General features: G+C 43.0%; 2 protein-coding genes across 2 annotated transcripts in view; one reads left to right on the top strand and one right to left on the bottom strand.

Moving 5' to 3' along the window:
* LOC148144635 (uncharacterized) overlaps positions 1-12,446 on the top strand; it is a 333,213-nt gene that overhangs the window by 48,468 nt on the left and 272,299 nt on the right. The window lies entirely within an intron of this gene.
* The window catches only part of LOC148144639 (uncharacterized), a 408,822-nt gene that overhangs the window by 314,365 nt on the left and 82,011 nt on the right, over positions 1-12,446 (bottom strand). The window lies entirely within an intron of this gene.

The following is a 12,446-nucleotide window of genomic DNA, read 5'->3' as shown; positions in this document are numbered from 1 at the left end:
GATCGCGGTGCAATCAAAGGGAGGAATGAGGGTGTGGGCATCTGCGTGAGAAAGTATATAGTCTTAAAACTTGTCTTTAAACATTCAGACTAAAATGTAATGCTGAATTAGATTACATTACAGTGTGGAAACAGGCCCTTCGGCCCAACAAGTCCACACCGACCCGCCGAAGCGCAACCCACCCATACCCCTATATTTACCCCTTACTTTACACTACGGGCAATTCACCTGACCTGCACATCTTTAGACTGTGGGAGTAAACCAGTGCACCCGGAGGAAACCCACGCAGACACGGGGAGAACGTGCAAACTCCACACAGTCAGTCACTTGAGGCGGGAATTGAACCCGGGTCTCCGGCGCTGTGAGGCAGCAGTGCTAACCACTGTGCCACCATGCCGCCCACAATTATTGAATACATTTACTGCACTAGAAAATAACAGGCAGGAAGGCTCAGAAAGAGGAGAGAACTTAAAGATAGGCACACCTGGGCTCACCAAGTGATAACAGGATGTTGTGAGGCAATTAAGAACGTTTGCCTCAGCATCGGTGAATCTGTGTGAACAGGACACCAAGTGATAACATTCACAGCCGTTCCCTTGTGAAATTAATGATAGTCTGTTAGAAATGGGGTAAAGTGTTGTTTTTGCAGATATAGAAAAAGTATACAGAAAAGGGGTACAGCAAGAGAACTATTAACCCTACAGGTATTTAGGGAAGAGTATCTTTACGTTTCAGTGTATAATTGTGGTTAATTAAACACTAACTTTGGTGTGTAATTATTATCACAAAAAGTTATTTTTTTAAAATTATGCTTTCAGCAAAAAGCTGAGATAATCAAAATGCGTAAGGTATACAAAACGATACAAGTTAATGAAATGTCCGAGGATGGAATGTACCAGCAGAATTGATACAAAATGTTAAACCAGATCTTGATGTACTGTCGACAAAATAATGTGTGTCAGCACTTACAGAAAGGAAGGTTGCCAACCTGGGGAAGGGGGAAGTAATAAGGGTGGAGTGCAGCTGGGCAGTGGTCTGGCACAGTAAGAGAGATTGGGTAATTAGGAGTCTGGAGAGATGACCTCACTCAGCTCAAAGGGTATAACTGTACACAAACCTGAGTTCTAATTTGCCCATTTGCTTCTGCAATTGAAGCCCTTAGTTGCAAGTTCGCAATAAATTGTCTTGTTTCCAGTTTTGGTGGTCTCGTCTAAATTTTATTGAATTTTGTTTCTAACAGATTTGGGGGCTCGTTCTGGGATCCCAAACTCCGGTCGCTCGGCATTCTTGGAGAAACGGAAAAGATGCACCTCGCTGATTTCGGGATCTCTGGTTTCCCCTTGTTTCCGCAGCGGCTTTGGGAGAGCGTGATCCGGACTGAGAGACCCTGAAAACAAGATGGGCAGACACGGCAGGTTCGGTCGGGTGACTCTTCTGTGCACAAGACCCGGGTAAGAAAGGTCTTAAAAGATTTATCCGGGCGACCGGGGTAGGCAGCGGTAGTTGCTGCCAGTTGGATATATCCGGGGAACCGGAGTGCTGGTGACTGGAATAGGCGAACCTGGTCAGCCAGGGTGGATGGCCGTTGGTACTGTTGCCAGGTGGATATATCCGGGTGGCCGGCAGCGGCAGTTGTTGCCAGTCAGATATATCTGGGTATCCAGGGAACCGGGGTTCTGGGCGACCGGGTTAGGCGAACCCAATCAACCAGGTTAGGTAGCAGTTGTCACTGTTGCCAGGTGGATATATCCGGGGAATTGCTGCGGGACAGGGTGCACAAACACGCGGCGGGAAGTTCGGTCGGTAAGCGACCGGGATAGTCAACGGTAGTGGTTGCCAGGTATTGCCGTGGGATAAGGGCGCGCGGATTCGACCAGGTAACTCTTGTGCACAGACCAAGGTAAGAAAAGGGATCTTTAAGTATTGCCTTGGTGGTCGGGATGTACGAGAAGTACGGGACGTACGAGAAGTATGGGAAATTGGCAACTTTCAAAATAAAGTGTTTAATTGGCTAGATTAATCTGATGAGTAAGGTGTCTACCTGATTCGATCACCCAGCCTTAGACCGGTTGTTAAGAGGGAAAATCCCCCACGCGAAGGTTAGGACCCTGAAATGGGTGTGGAAGAAGGTGACACCGGACCTCAGTAAGGTTAACTAAATTACATAAAGAAACGGCCGACTATTAAAATGGGAAACAAGAATAGTTGTTTAAGTGTCGAAGGGGACATGAGAGGGACGTCCGAGGACCACATTCCAATGGACAGTCCTTTAGGAAAAATGTTAAGAGATTGGAAGTACAATCCTGGACGCGAGGAAAGGATAAAAAAAATGATAAAATGTCAATGAAAAACAGCCTTAAAGTCAAGAGGAATCAGATTATGCTTCGTGTCAGAAGGGCTAGTAGCTGAAGGCTTCTGAGGGTGCACTTCGTAACTAACTTATGGCCAGACGTCCAGAAAAAATATTCAAAAGCTAGAGGAGTCGTTGCGGGAAACTCAAAAAGTGTCTGTGTGAAAGTGTGAGAGTGTGAGAGTGTGAGAGTGTGAGAGAGTGAGAGAGTGAGAGAAAAGAGCTGTACAGCTCGTAGAAAGTTTATCCCTTTGTGATTCAGTGTGAATGCACATTTGTTTGTTGGTGATTGAATGTTCCCTGGAGCTTGAGATCCGGAATTGTTTTGAATCTGATTTCCATTATGGAAATTTTAACATGATTTCTTTTAAGGTTAAGGATTTTGCAAGATTATGAAATAAACTGTTCTTTTTACAGGTCATAACTGCTTTACTATCAGTTTCTAACTAATCTCTTTTATCCTTACATAAAAGCGATTTATGGAGGACAGTTGAAGTTTTAACTTGAACAGACAAATCCTTTTAAGGCAGCTCTGGTTATTTCACGACCCATAGCATTGCAATTGAGCAATGACTGGTCAGGACTACTTGGGAGGACTAGTTTTGGATTTGAATCAGGGGACTGGAACCGGGTGATTGTGGTGGATTTCAGAGTTGGGAACTGTGTGCATTTTGCATTTTGAATATTAAACACTGACTAAGTGAATTTATAATATATAAATATATATTTACAAGTAAGATTCCAAAATGTATAGTTAGGAACAGGCTTTAAAGAAAAGCAAGCATCAATTGATAAACTGTATTTGAGATTACAGGGAGCAAGAAAAATTGCAATATTTCTTGAAAAGAATCAAGGTCTAAACAAAACATTGGGTGATGAGGAATGGCCAGGAGGTGGCCCTAAAGCTGTTCAGTTGGTTTAATCAGCTCAGTAATTAATCTGGCAACGTAACATGAGAAGCAGAAACAGAAGACAAAAATAATGATAAGCCACGGTTAATGAGGTAATAAAGAAAAGGACAAAACTAAAAGGATAAGGAAACCGGAATGGTGGCGGGCAGCATGTTGAAAATAAAGTGAGGAGAAAGGATCGGGGAGGAGATGTTAAGGGGTCTGGTAAACAGGAACAAGGATCAAGGATCAAAGTGGAAATCCCCACAGGCGGGATGTTATTACTGTGGAAAGACAGGTCACTTTAAGAGAGAGTGTCCAGAGCTGAAAAAGGAAGTAAAGGCAGTGTCGTTTATGAACCTTGATGAAAATAGGGGTGTCAGGAGTTCCTGCCCCCGGGGACCCACCAGGAACCCTTGATAAATTTAAAGGTGGGACCTTACAAAGAGGACTTGGTTTTCCTAGTCGAGACGGGGGCAGCAAGGTCATCCTTAAATTTTAAGCCCAAGGGAGTGGGAACAAAAACAAAAGTTAATTGGATTATGGAAACAGTTTTGTGGTGAGAGGCACGAAGAATCAGTTTTGCGTTCATGACGAGATATTGCCACCAAATTGGGGATCGAATTAACTGCAAAAAGTGCTATGGAATCTGTTGAGGTTCTTAAAAATGAATGTGCTCGAGCAAAACAATGACAGAAACAGAACGAGAAGTCACAAGTGACTGGTAAACAAACAGAACTGCGCGATTACAGTTTTAAAAATGTTTTAATCACTTGGTTGTGTTTCCATCCTGAATTATATAATATATATAATTAATAATTAATATTTATAATAATTCAATTGTGTTAGCCTGAATCAATATTAATTGGCAGGATTCCTTCATACATTCTCAGTGACCTGTCTTATTGATTCATGGTTAATTTAAAACATGACTGCATTAATTCATTGTTAATTAAAGAATGGAAAGCTACATTACTGGCCAGAGTGTGTGCAGGCAGTGGTAGCAATAGCCTTATTGGTAGAGGAGAGTCGGAAACTTACCTTTAGGGGAGCCTTAGTAGTCAGCACCCCACATCAGGTACGGTCAGAAGAAAGGGGCATGATTAGAAGAGCTGCTCTGAGGGAATGGAAAAGAGACATCCGGTGGGTGAGGGAGTGATACCAGCCAAAACCAAATTCCCCAATGTAGACCCCCATTGGAAGGGTATGGATGAACACAATAGAGGAAAAATGAGGGACTTTCGAGAAATGGTCATTTTGGGTATTAAAGAAGCAGCACCTAAATCGCAGAATTCTTTTAAAGCTTTTGAAGTAAGACAGGAAAAGGAGGAAGCCCCATCAGCCTTTTTACAGGGATTAAAAGAAGCCTGTAGAAAATATTCGGGAATGAATCCCGATGATCCGGTAGCACAGGGACTTTTAAAGGTCCAATTTGTAACTAAATCATGGTCGGACATACAAAAGAAATTACAGAAATTAGAAGGCTGGAGTGAAAAACAGATAGAAGATCTGTTATATGAGGCACAGAAAGTGAATGTGAAAAAGGGAAGTGGAGAAACAAAAACAAAAAGCTAAAATAATGGTTGCAGCAGTTGAAGAAATTACAACGAGAAAGTTAGAATCAGAGAACAGAGGAGGACAAGAGAGACAGAGAGCAGATGGTAGGGGAAGGAAGCAACTGGCAGGATGTTATTACTGCGGAAAAACAGGACATTTTAAAAGACAATGTCCAAGGTTCGGATGACAAAGAGAAGCGGTATCATTGATGATTTTTGATGAAGATTAGGGGAGTCAGGGGTTCCCTCCTCCTGTGACCCACTGGGAACCCTTGATAAATTTAAAGGTGGGACCTGAAGGAGAGGAAACAGTGTTTTTAGTGGATACGGGAGCAGCACGATCATCCCTAAGCTTTAGACCTAGCGGTGTTAAATTAACTAACAAAGGTCTCAAGGTTCCTGGAGTAAAAGGCAAAGAATTCTTTAATCAGAATGCGGGACAATGGCTCACAGACTCTAGGATCTTGAAATATGAGACAATCTTAATAGAACAGGATGACCTTGTGTTAGTCACAGACAGTTGCTTGAATCCAGCCTCATTTCTGTGGCGGAGAGAGGGGGGTGGCCCCTGTCAATCCAGAACATGACTGCCTTGATATTACTGAATATCAGACTAAAGTGCGAATGAACTTAAGAGACGTACCGTTGCATGCGAGAGCTCGGTTGTTTATCGACGGGTCCTCCCGGATGATTGAGGGTAAAAAGCACAATGAATATACTGTAGTAGACGGGATAGAGGGAAGCATTATCGAGGCTGAAACTCTGCCTAACGGCTGGTCAGAGTTCAATGATAAGTTTTTAACGAACTGTCTTGTGGCGCTCGGCTCTTCTTTGTCTATTCTTAGGAATAAGAATACAGACACCGCCACTCAAGTTTGCAGTACATCGAATACAACCGGGTGATTGGGTCCTGATCATGACCTGGAAAGATACCAAACTGCACCCGAGCTGGGAGGGACCATTCCTAACCCTCCTAACTAGTGAAACAGCTGTTCGGACTGCTGAGAAAGGGTGGAGTCATCACACTCACGTTAAAGGTCCTGTGAATGCCCCAAAGGCGGAGTGGCACGCTCATCCTACAGACAACCCCCTGAAAGTTAAGAAAGAAAGAATGAACGGAGACAAAAACTCTTTTAACGTTTGCTGATATATATATATATATATATATATATATATATATTGTTATTGATTGTAAGGGCTGTGTGACACCTAAAATGTTAAGACAGGATGGTAGGCAGAGTTCAGAGATGGGTAGATACTGGTATAGTATTGTAATGTTAGTAGTACTAACTATTCAAGGAAGTGGAAAAAATCACTTCACTACGCTGTGCCAGAATTATGCTCAACAAGAGGGACTTGCTGACTGTTGGGTCTGTGCAGAAGTCCCACACCATGGCGAATCTGGGATCCCCACCTGGGTAATATCGCTCACTAAAAAAGAAGTGTACGATGTACAATAATTTGATGTGGGTTCAAATAATACAAAGTGGAGGTTTGAAAGAAGCAAATATAGCTTTGCGGGATGGTTCCTAAGGCCAGCTCCAAAGCATCAGGGCGCTATTGATAGTCTTAGAATTTCCCCACCAAAAGGAGCAGTAAATACCACCTGTTTCTGTAATCAGAATGATGCTGCACCTTTCCAACTGGGAAAATCATCTTGTGTCCACACCAGTCAAGCCACTGCCACGACCACTCCCCAAATATTAAACGGAACATATTGGGTATGCGGTCTGAAGGCCTATCCATTCATTCCCGGGAAAAAATATGTTCGTGTGATCAAATGTGTCATGTTATGAAGTTGACGAAACACTTCCCCAAAACCAGAAAGGTTGGAGTGGCTGCTGTTACCTCGCTTATATCGTCCGTCACCTCCGAATAGAAAAGCATGAGCCCAACCTGAGAAAGGAGGGGGGGATAAGACGCAAGACCAGAGAGGTCTCAGAAGGAGACCGTCCACTGTGGACACTACTCCCAATACGGCACTACAAGGGCAGGGGTGAAAATACAGAAATAGCGGCTGCCCTTGAAAATTTAATTAATGATACCACCGGCGCGATGGGAGAAACTCAATCCCAAATATCGGCCATAACCACTGAAATGATTGCCACAAGACTGACAGCTTTACAGCTTTTAGACTATCTTTTGGCCGAAAAAGGGGGAACCTGTGCTCTGATTGGTAAAGAATGCTGCACCTTCATCCCAGACATCTCTTCCATAGTGGAAGATAAGGTGGAAATAGTAAATAGAGAAATTGAAGATGAACTCCGAAAAGATGAAGGATGGGGATGGGGTAACTGGAGATTGACCGGGTGGGAAAACGGTTAGTGAATTTAGGCATTTATGAGCTACTAATAATTGTAGGTTTATTGATAGGGTTTAATGTGATAAAATGGATAATGACTAAGCTGGTAATGTCTTTGGGAGGACAACAACCAATAATGGTACAAACTTAGAAGGTCAGAAATGACTAGATTGTGAACCTCGACACCATAGGGTGAAAAGAGGGCAGAACATAAGATTGCAAAAACAACAAATGGTTAAGAAAAGAAATGGGGGAATTGTTAGAAATGGGTAAAGTATGTTTTTGCAGATATAGAAAAAGCATACAGAAAAGGGGTACAGCAAGAGAGCTATTAACCCTGCAGGTATTTAGGGACTTTTCAGTGTATAATTGTGGTTAATTAAATGCTAACTTTGGTGTGTAATTACTATAACAAAAAGTTCTTTTTGTAAAGTTATGCTTTCAGCAAAAAGCTGAGATAACCGAAATGTTTGAGCTATACAAAACGATACAAGTTAATGAAATGTCCGAGGGTGGAATTTACCAGCAGAATTGATACAAAATGTTAAACCAGATCTTGACAAAATAAATGTATGTGTCAGCATTTACAGAAAGGAAGGTTGCCAACCTGGGGAAGGGGGAAGTAATAAGGGTGGAGTGCAGCTGGGCAGTGGTCTGGTACAGTAAGAGAGATTGGGTAATTAGGAGTCTGGAGAGATGACCTCACTCAGCTCAAAGGGTATAACTGTTCATTAACCTAAGTTCTAATTTGCTCATTTGCTTCTGCATTTGATGCCCTTTCTTGCAAGATCGTAGGATAAATTATCTTGTTTCCAGTTTTGGTGGTCTCGTCTAAATTTTATTAAACATGTTTCTAACAATACTAACGCTCCTGACTAATGCACCTAACCTGCACATCCCTGGGCACTATGGGTAATTTAGAACTGCCAATCCATCCTAACCTGCACATCCCTACACACTATGGATAATTTTGTATTGCAAATCCCCCCCTAAAATGGATAAAGTTAAAAATCACAACACCAGGTTGGAGACCAACAGGTGTGTTTGGAAGCACTAGCATTTGGAGCGCTGCTCCTTCATTAGGTGGTTGTCGAGAATAAGGTCATAAGACATAGAATTTATGGAAAAACATGATAATGTCCATGTCATTGAAATGACATGTTGAACAAACCTGGATTGTTCAGTCTTTCATCTTTTCGATTGGGTTGCAGGCATCATTAACATGCAAATCCCAGAACTACCTGTAAGGCACCTTCTCAAGAGAACTTAAAGTTTTATAACAAAAAGTGACATTTTAGCCCAGCTCTGCAAGTGAAGTGTAGTGCGGTGCGGTGCGGTGCGGTGTGGTCATGAGAGAGAGAAAATGTCTATTTCCATCCTGTATGTCTCTACCTATTTGAGAACAGATGCCTTACTTCTGTTGGTATAAGTATTGTTGTAAATCATAGCTGGGTACTAATAGTTAGATATAAGGGGGAAGAGAATTCCTCAAATAGGGCAGTATAAGAATCCTGGGAGAGCCCTATTTCTGGTTTACTTGCTAATGAACAAACATTAAACACAAGCACCTATTTATTACAAATTTGGTTTCATTTTTCTTGTGTGATTCCCTGCTGTGACTACACTGTGCCTGGATGGTTGACAGGCTGGGAGATTGTGGGTTGGGGTTTGATTGACTGAATGTTTTATTGTTCCAGAAGGTGTAGAAGGTAACAGGGAGATCAACAGAGGACAGAGAAATCAGGACCTGAAATCTGAGCTGACACCAGACTACCCTGTGATCAGTGCTTTGATTAGCAGTGCCAACCCTCCACCTTTACCTAACTTCCCATTTGAGGACACCCTCAATATTCAGGATCCAATCCTTGTCATCCTGAAGCCATGTCTCTGTAGGATTGTCAGATTGCAATTATTCACTTCAATGTATGTAGTCAATTCATTCACTTTTGTTACAATGCAGCACACATTCAGACACACCATTTTTAGTTTCAATTTTTGTGATCTTTAGAATCTAGTTTTGATTGCTGGTACATTTACTCTTCTTGTCCCTTTCAATTGTTCTCTGATGTTCATTTTCCACATCACTACATTACTCACTGGCCTTGATTTGGATTGGCCATAATGTCCAGGGATGTGCATGTTAGGTGGGTTAGCCATGGGAAATGCAGGGTTATAGTTTCGGAGTAATAGAAGCAGGAATAGGCCATTTGGCCCATCCAGCCGCTCCGGCATTCATTAAGATCATGACTGATCTATCCATTCTCTCAGCTCCTCCTCCCTGTATTATCCCAACAACCCTTAATTCCCCTACCATTGCAAAAACCCATCCAACTGTGTCTTGAATATACTTAATGAAGCTGCCTCCACTGGTTCTTTGGGCAGAGAATTCCAAAGATTCACTACTCTCCAGGAAAAGCAGTTCCTCCTCATCTCTGTCCTAAATTTACTCCTCCTAATCTTGAGGCCTGGTTTCATTCACCAGCAGAAATTACTCAATAGGTAGAGCTTCATCCCCACAGTGCAATGAATTCCCACTTTCCACCAAAATCCTGGATGCAACTCATTCAGTTGCTGTCTCACAAATGCAAGATTTCATTGTAACTTCTTCTGTTCCCATTAAGGGCAAAACATCTTTGAAAGCTGCTCTGAAACTCCAGCCTTCACAATCACACTTCTGCTTTCACCAAAGATTAGAGTCATACAACACGGAAACAGCACATTTGGTCCAACTTGTCCAGCCAAACAGATATCCTAAATCAACCTAATCCAATTTGCCTGCATGTGGCTCATATCCCTCAAAACCCTTCCTTTTCATGTACCCATCCAAATGCCTTTTAAAATTCTCCCTCACCTCAAAAATATACTTTCTAGTTTTGGACCTTTCTACTTTGGCAAAAGTAACTTGGGTATTCACCCTATCCATGCCCCTTACGAACGTCTATAAGGTCACCCTTCAGCCTCCTGTGCTCTAGGGAAAATATCCCCAGCCATTTGAGTCTCTCCCTGTAGCTCGAACCCTCCAACTCTGACAGGAGCCTTAAAAATCTTTTCGAACCCCTTTCAAAGTTTCACAACATCTTTTCTATAACAGGGAGACCAGAAATGAATGCAGTCTTCCAAATGTGGACTTACACAGCTGCAACATGACCTCCCAATTCCTGTACTCTCTGCTCTGACCAATAAAGGAAAGCATACCAAATGCCTTCTTCACTATCCTGTCTACCGGTGACTCCACTTTCAAGGAACTATTAACCTGCACTCTAAGGTCTCTTTGTTCTGCAACACTCCCCTTAACTGTGTCAGTCCTGCCTGGATTGCTTGACCAAAATGCAAACTACACACCTCTTAAACTAAACTGCCACTTCTTGGCCCATCAGCTCACCTGATCAATTCTCATTCATAGTGAACTCTGTTTCCTCTCTTATTCCTTTGAAGTTGAAAATCTCCACCCCACACACCCTCTCTCCATTCTCAGTTTGCTGAACCTAATCCCTGCTGGACCTCATCCTGAACGGTCTGCTTCATGCTGATTAACAGGCCCACACTCAGGGTGGAGTGGGGGGGGGGGGGACCTAATTGAAACAAGGAATACTGAACAGCCTGGACAGAGTGGAATTTGGAAATCTGTTTCCATTGGTTGGAGGGATTAGAACCAAAGGGCACAGCCTTAGAGTAAAGGGAAGACCTTTCAGCATGGAGATAAGGAGAAACTTCTTCAGCCAGAGAGCGGTGAATCTATGGAATTCACTGCCACAGAAGGCTGTGCAGGCCAGGTCACCGAGGAATTCAAGATTGAGATGGAGACGTTCTTGAGTCACAAGGTGATGAAAGGTTACGGAGATAAAGTGGGAGAATGTGGCTGAGGAACCTATCAGCCATAATTGAATGGCAGAGCAAACCTTGAATGGTCCAATTTCTGCTCCGATGCCTTATGTTCTCTTGCTGTCCTGGACACACACAGAGTGCATTGGAAGCAGGAGTAGGCTGTTTGGTCTTTCAAGCCTGCACCAACATTCAACAGATTATCGGCAGATTCACAACCATCGAGATGAATAGGTTGGGACTTGTTCACTGGATCACAGGAGGTTTAGAGGTGACCTGACAGAGGTTTATAAAATCACAAGGGGCAGAGATGAGGTGACCGCTGGTATCCTTTCCCTAAGGTGGGGGTTTCAAGTTTAGGCAGCAAATTTGAAGGTGCGAGGACAAAGGATTTTAAAAAGGCGGGGGGGGGGGGCACTTTTCTTTTTTACACAGAGTGGTTTGTATGTGGAATGAATGTGGATGCAGGTTGAGTAACAACATTTAAAAGACATTTGGATAAGTATATGAATAGGAAAGGTTCGGAGGAATATGTGCCAATCACAGGAAGGTGGAATTAGTTTAGTTTGTGAATATAGTCGGCCTTAGACTAGTTTGACTAAAGGGTCTGGTTCTGTCGGTGTCTGACTCTGTAACTGTTCTATACTGGTGTTAAATCATTTACTTGCCTTCCCCCAGAAACATCCACTTCTTTGACGTTCAAAAATCAGATGAACTCAGCCTTGAATAATATTCAATGACCCCCTAACGCAGGAAGACATCCCCACTTCTGAACGCAATTCCTCTTGTTAATATACCCCTTGCCTTGCTGATTGCTTGCTGCACCTATCCAGGCAAAAGTGAGGACTGAAGATGCTGGAAATCAGAGTCGAGATTAGAGTGATGCTGGAAAAGCACAGCCAGTCAGGCAGCATCTGAGGAACGGGAAAAATCGACATTTCAGGCAAAAGCTCTTCACCTGCACCTGTCTGACAACTGGAAGTGACTGGTGTAGAAGGATGCTGAGGCCCCTTTGCACATCCACACATCATTCCTGATGAAGTGCTCAGGAACAAAATGTCAACTTTCCTGGTCCTCGGATGCTGCCTGACCTACTGCCTTTTTCCAGCCCCACATTTTAACTCTAATCTCCAGCATCTGCAGTTCTCACTTTCTCCACATCCCAATATATCACCATTTAAACAATACATCCCCTTTCTGCTTTTTTTTCACAGCAATGGCTATAACTTCACATTGAGATACTGCATTTGTCAGTTTGTAAATTGTGGTCTTCTCTACATTGGGAAGACCAAGTGTAAACTTGGGGAACAGTTTGGCGAGCATCACAGCTGGGTCTGCAGAGGCTGACCAGACCTCCCAGTCACCACTCATTTTAATTCCCCTTCCCACTCCCTTTCTGACAAGAACATCTTAGCCTTCCTCTATTGCCACAACGAACCAAACCGCAAATTGGGGGAACAACACCCCATCTTCCGCCCGGGCAGCCTACAGCCTGTAGGACTCAACATCAAGTTCTCCAATTTCAA

This window comes from Chiloscyllium plagiosum, unplaced genomic scaffold (assembly GCF_037043375.1).
Source record: "Chiloscyllium plagiosum isolate Xiang-an unplaced genomic scaffold, Cpla_swu_hap1 HiC_scaffold_27, whole genome shotgun sequence".
NCBI lineage: Eukaryota > Metazoa > Chordata > Chondrichthyes > Orectolobiformes > Hemiscylliidae > Chiloscyllium > Chiloscyllium plagiosum.
Note: the sequence above shows the minus strand (reverse complement) of the source record. Positions and strands in the feature narration are given on the sequence as shown.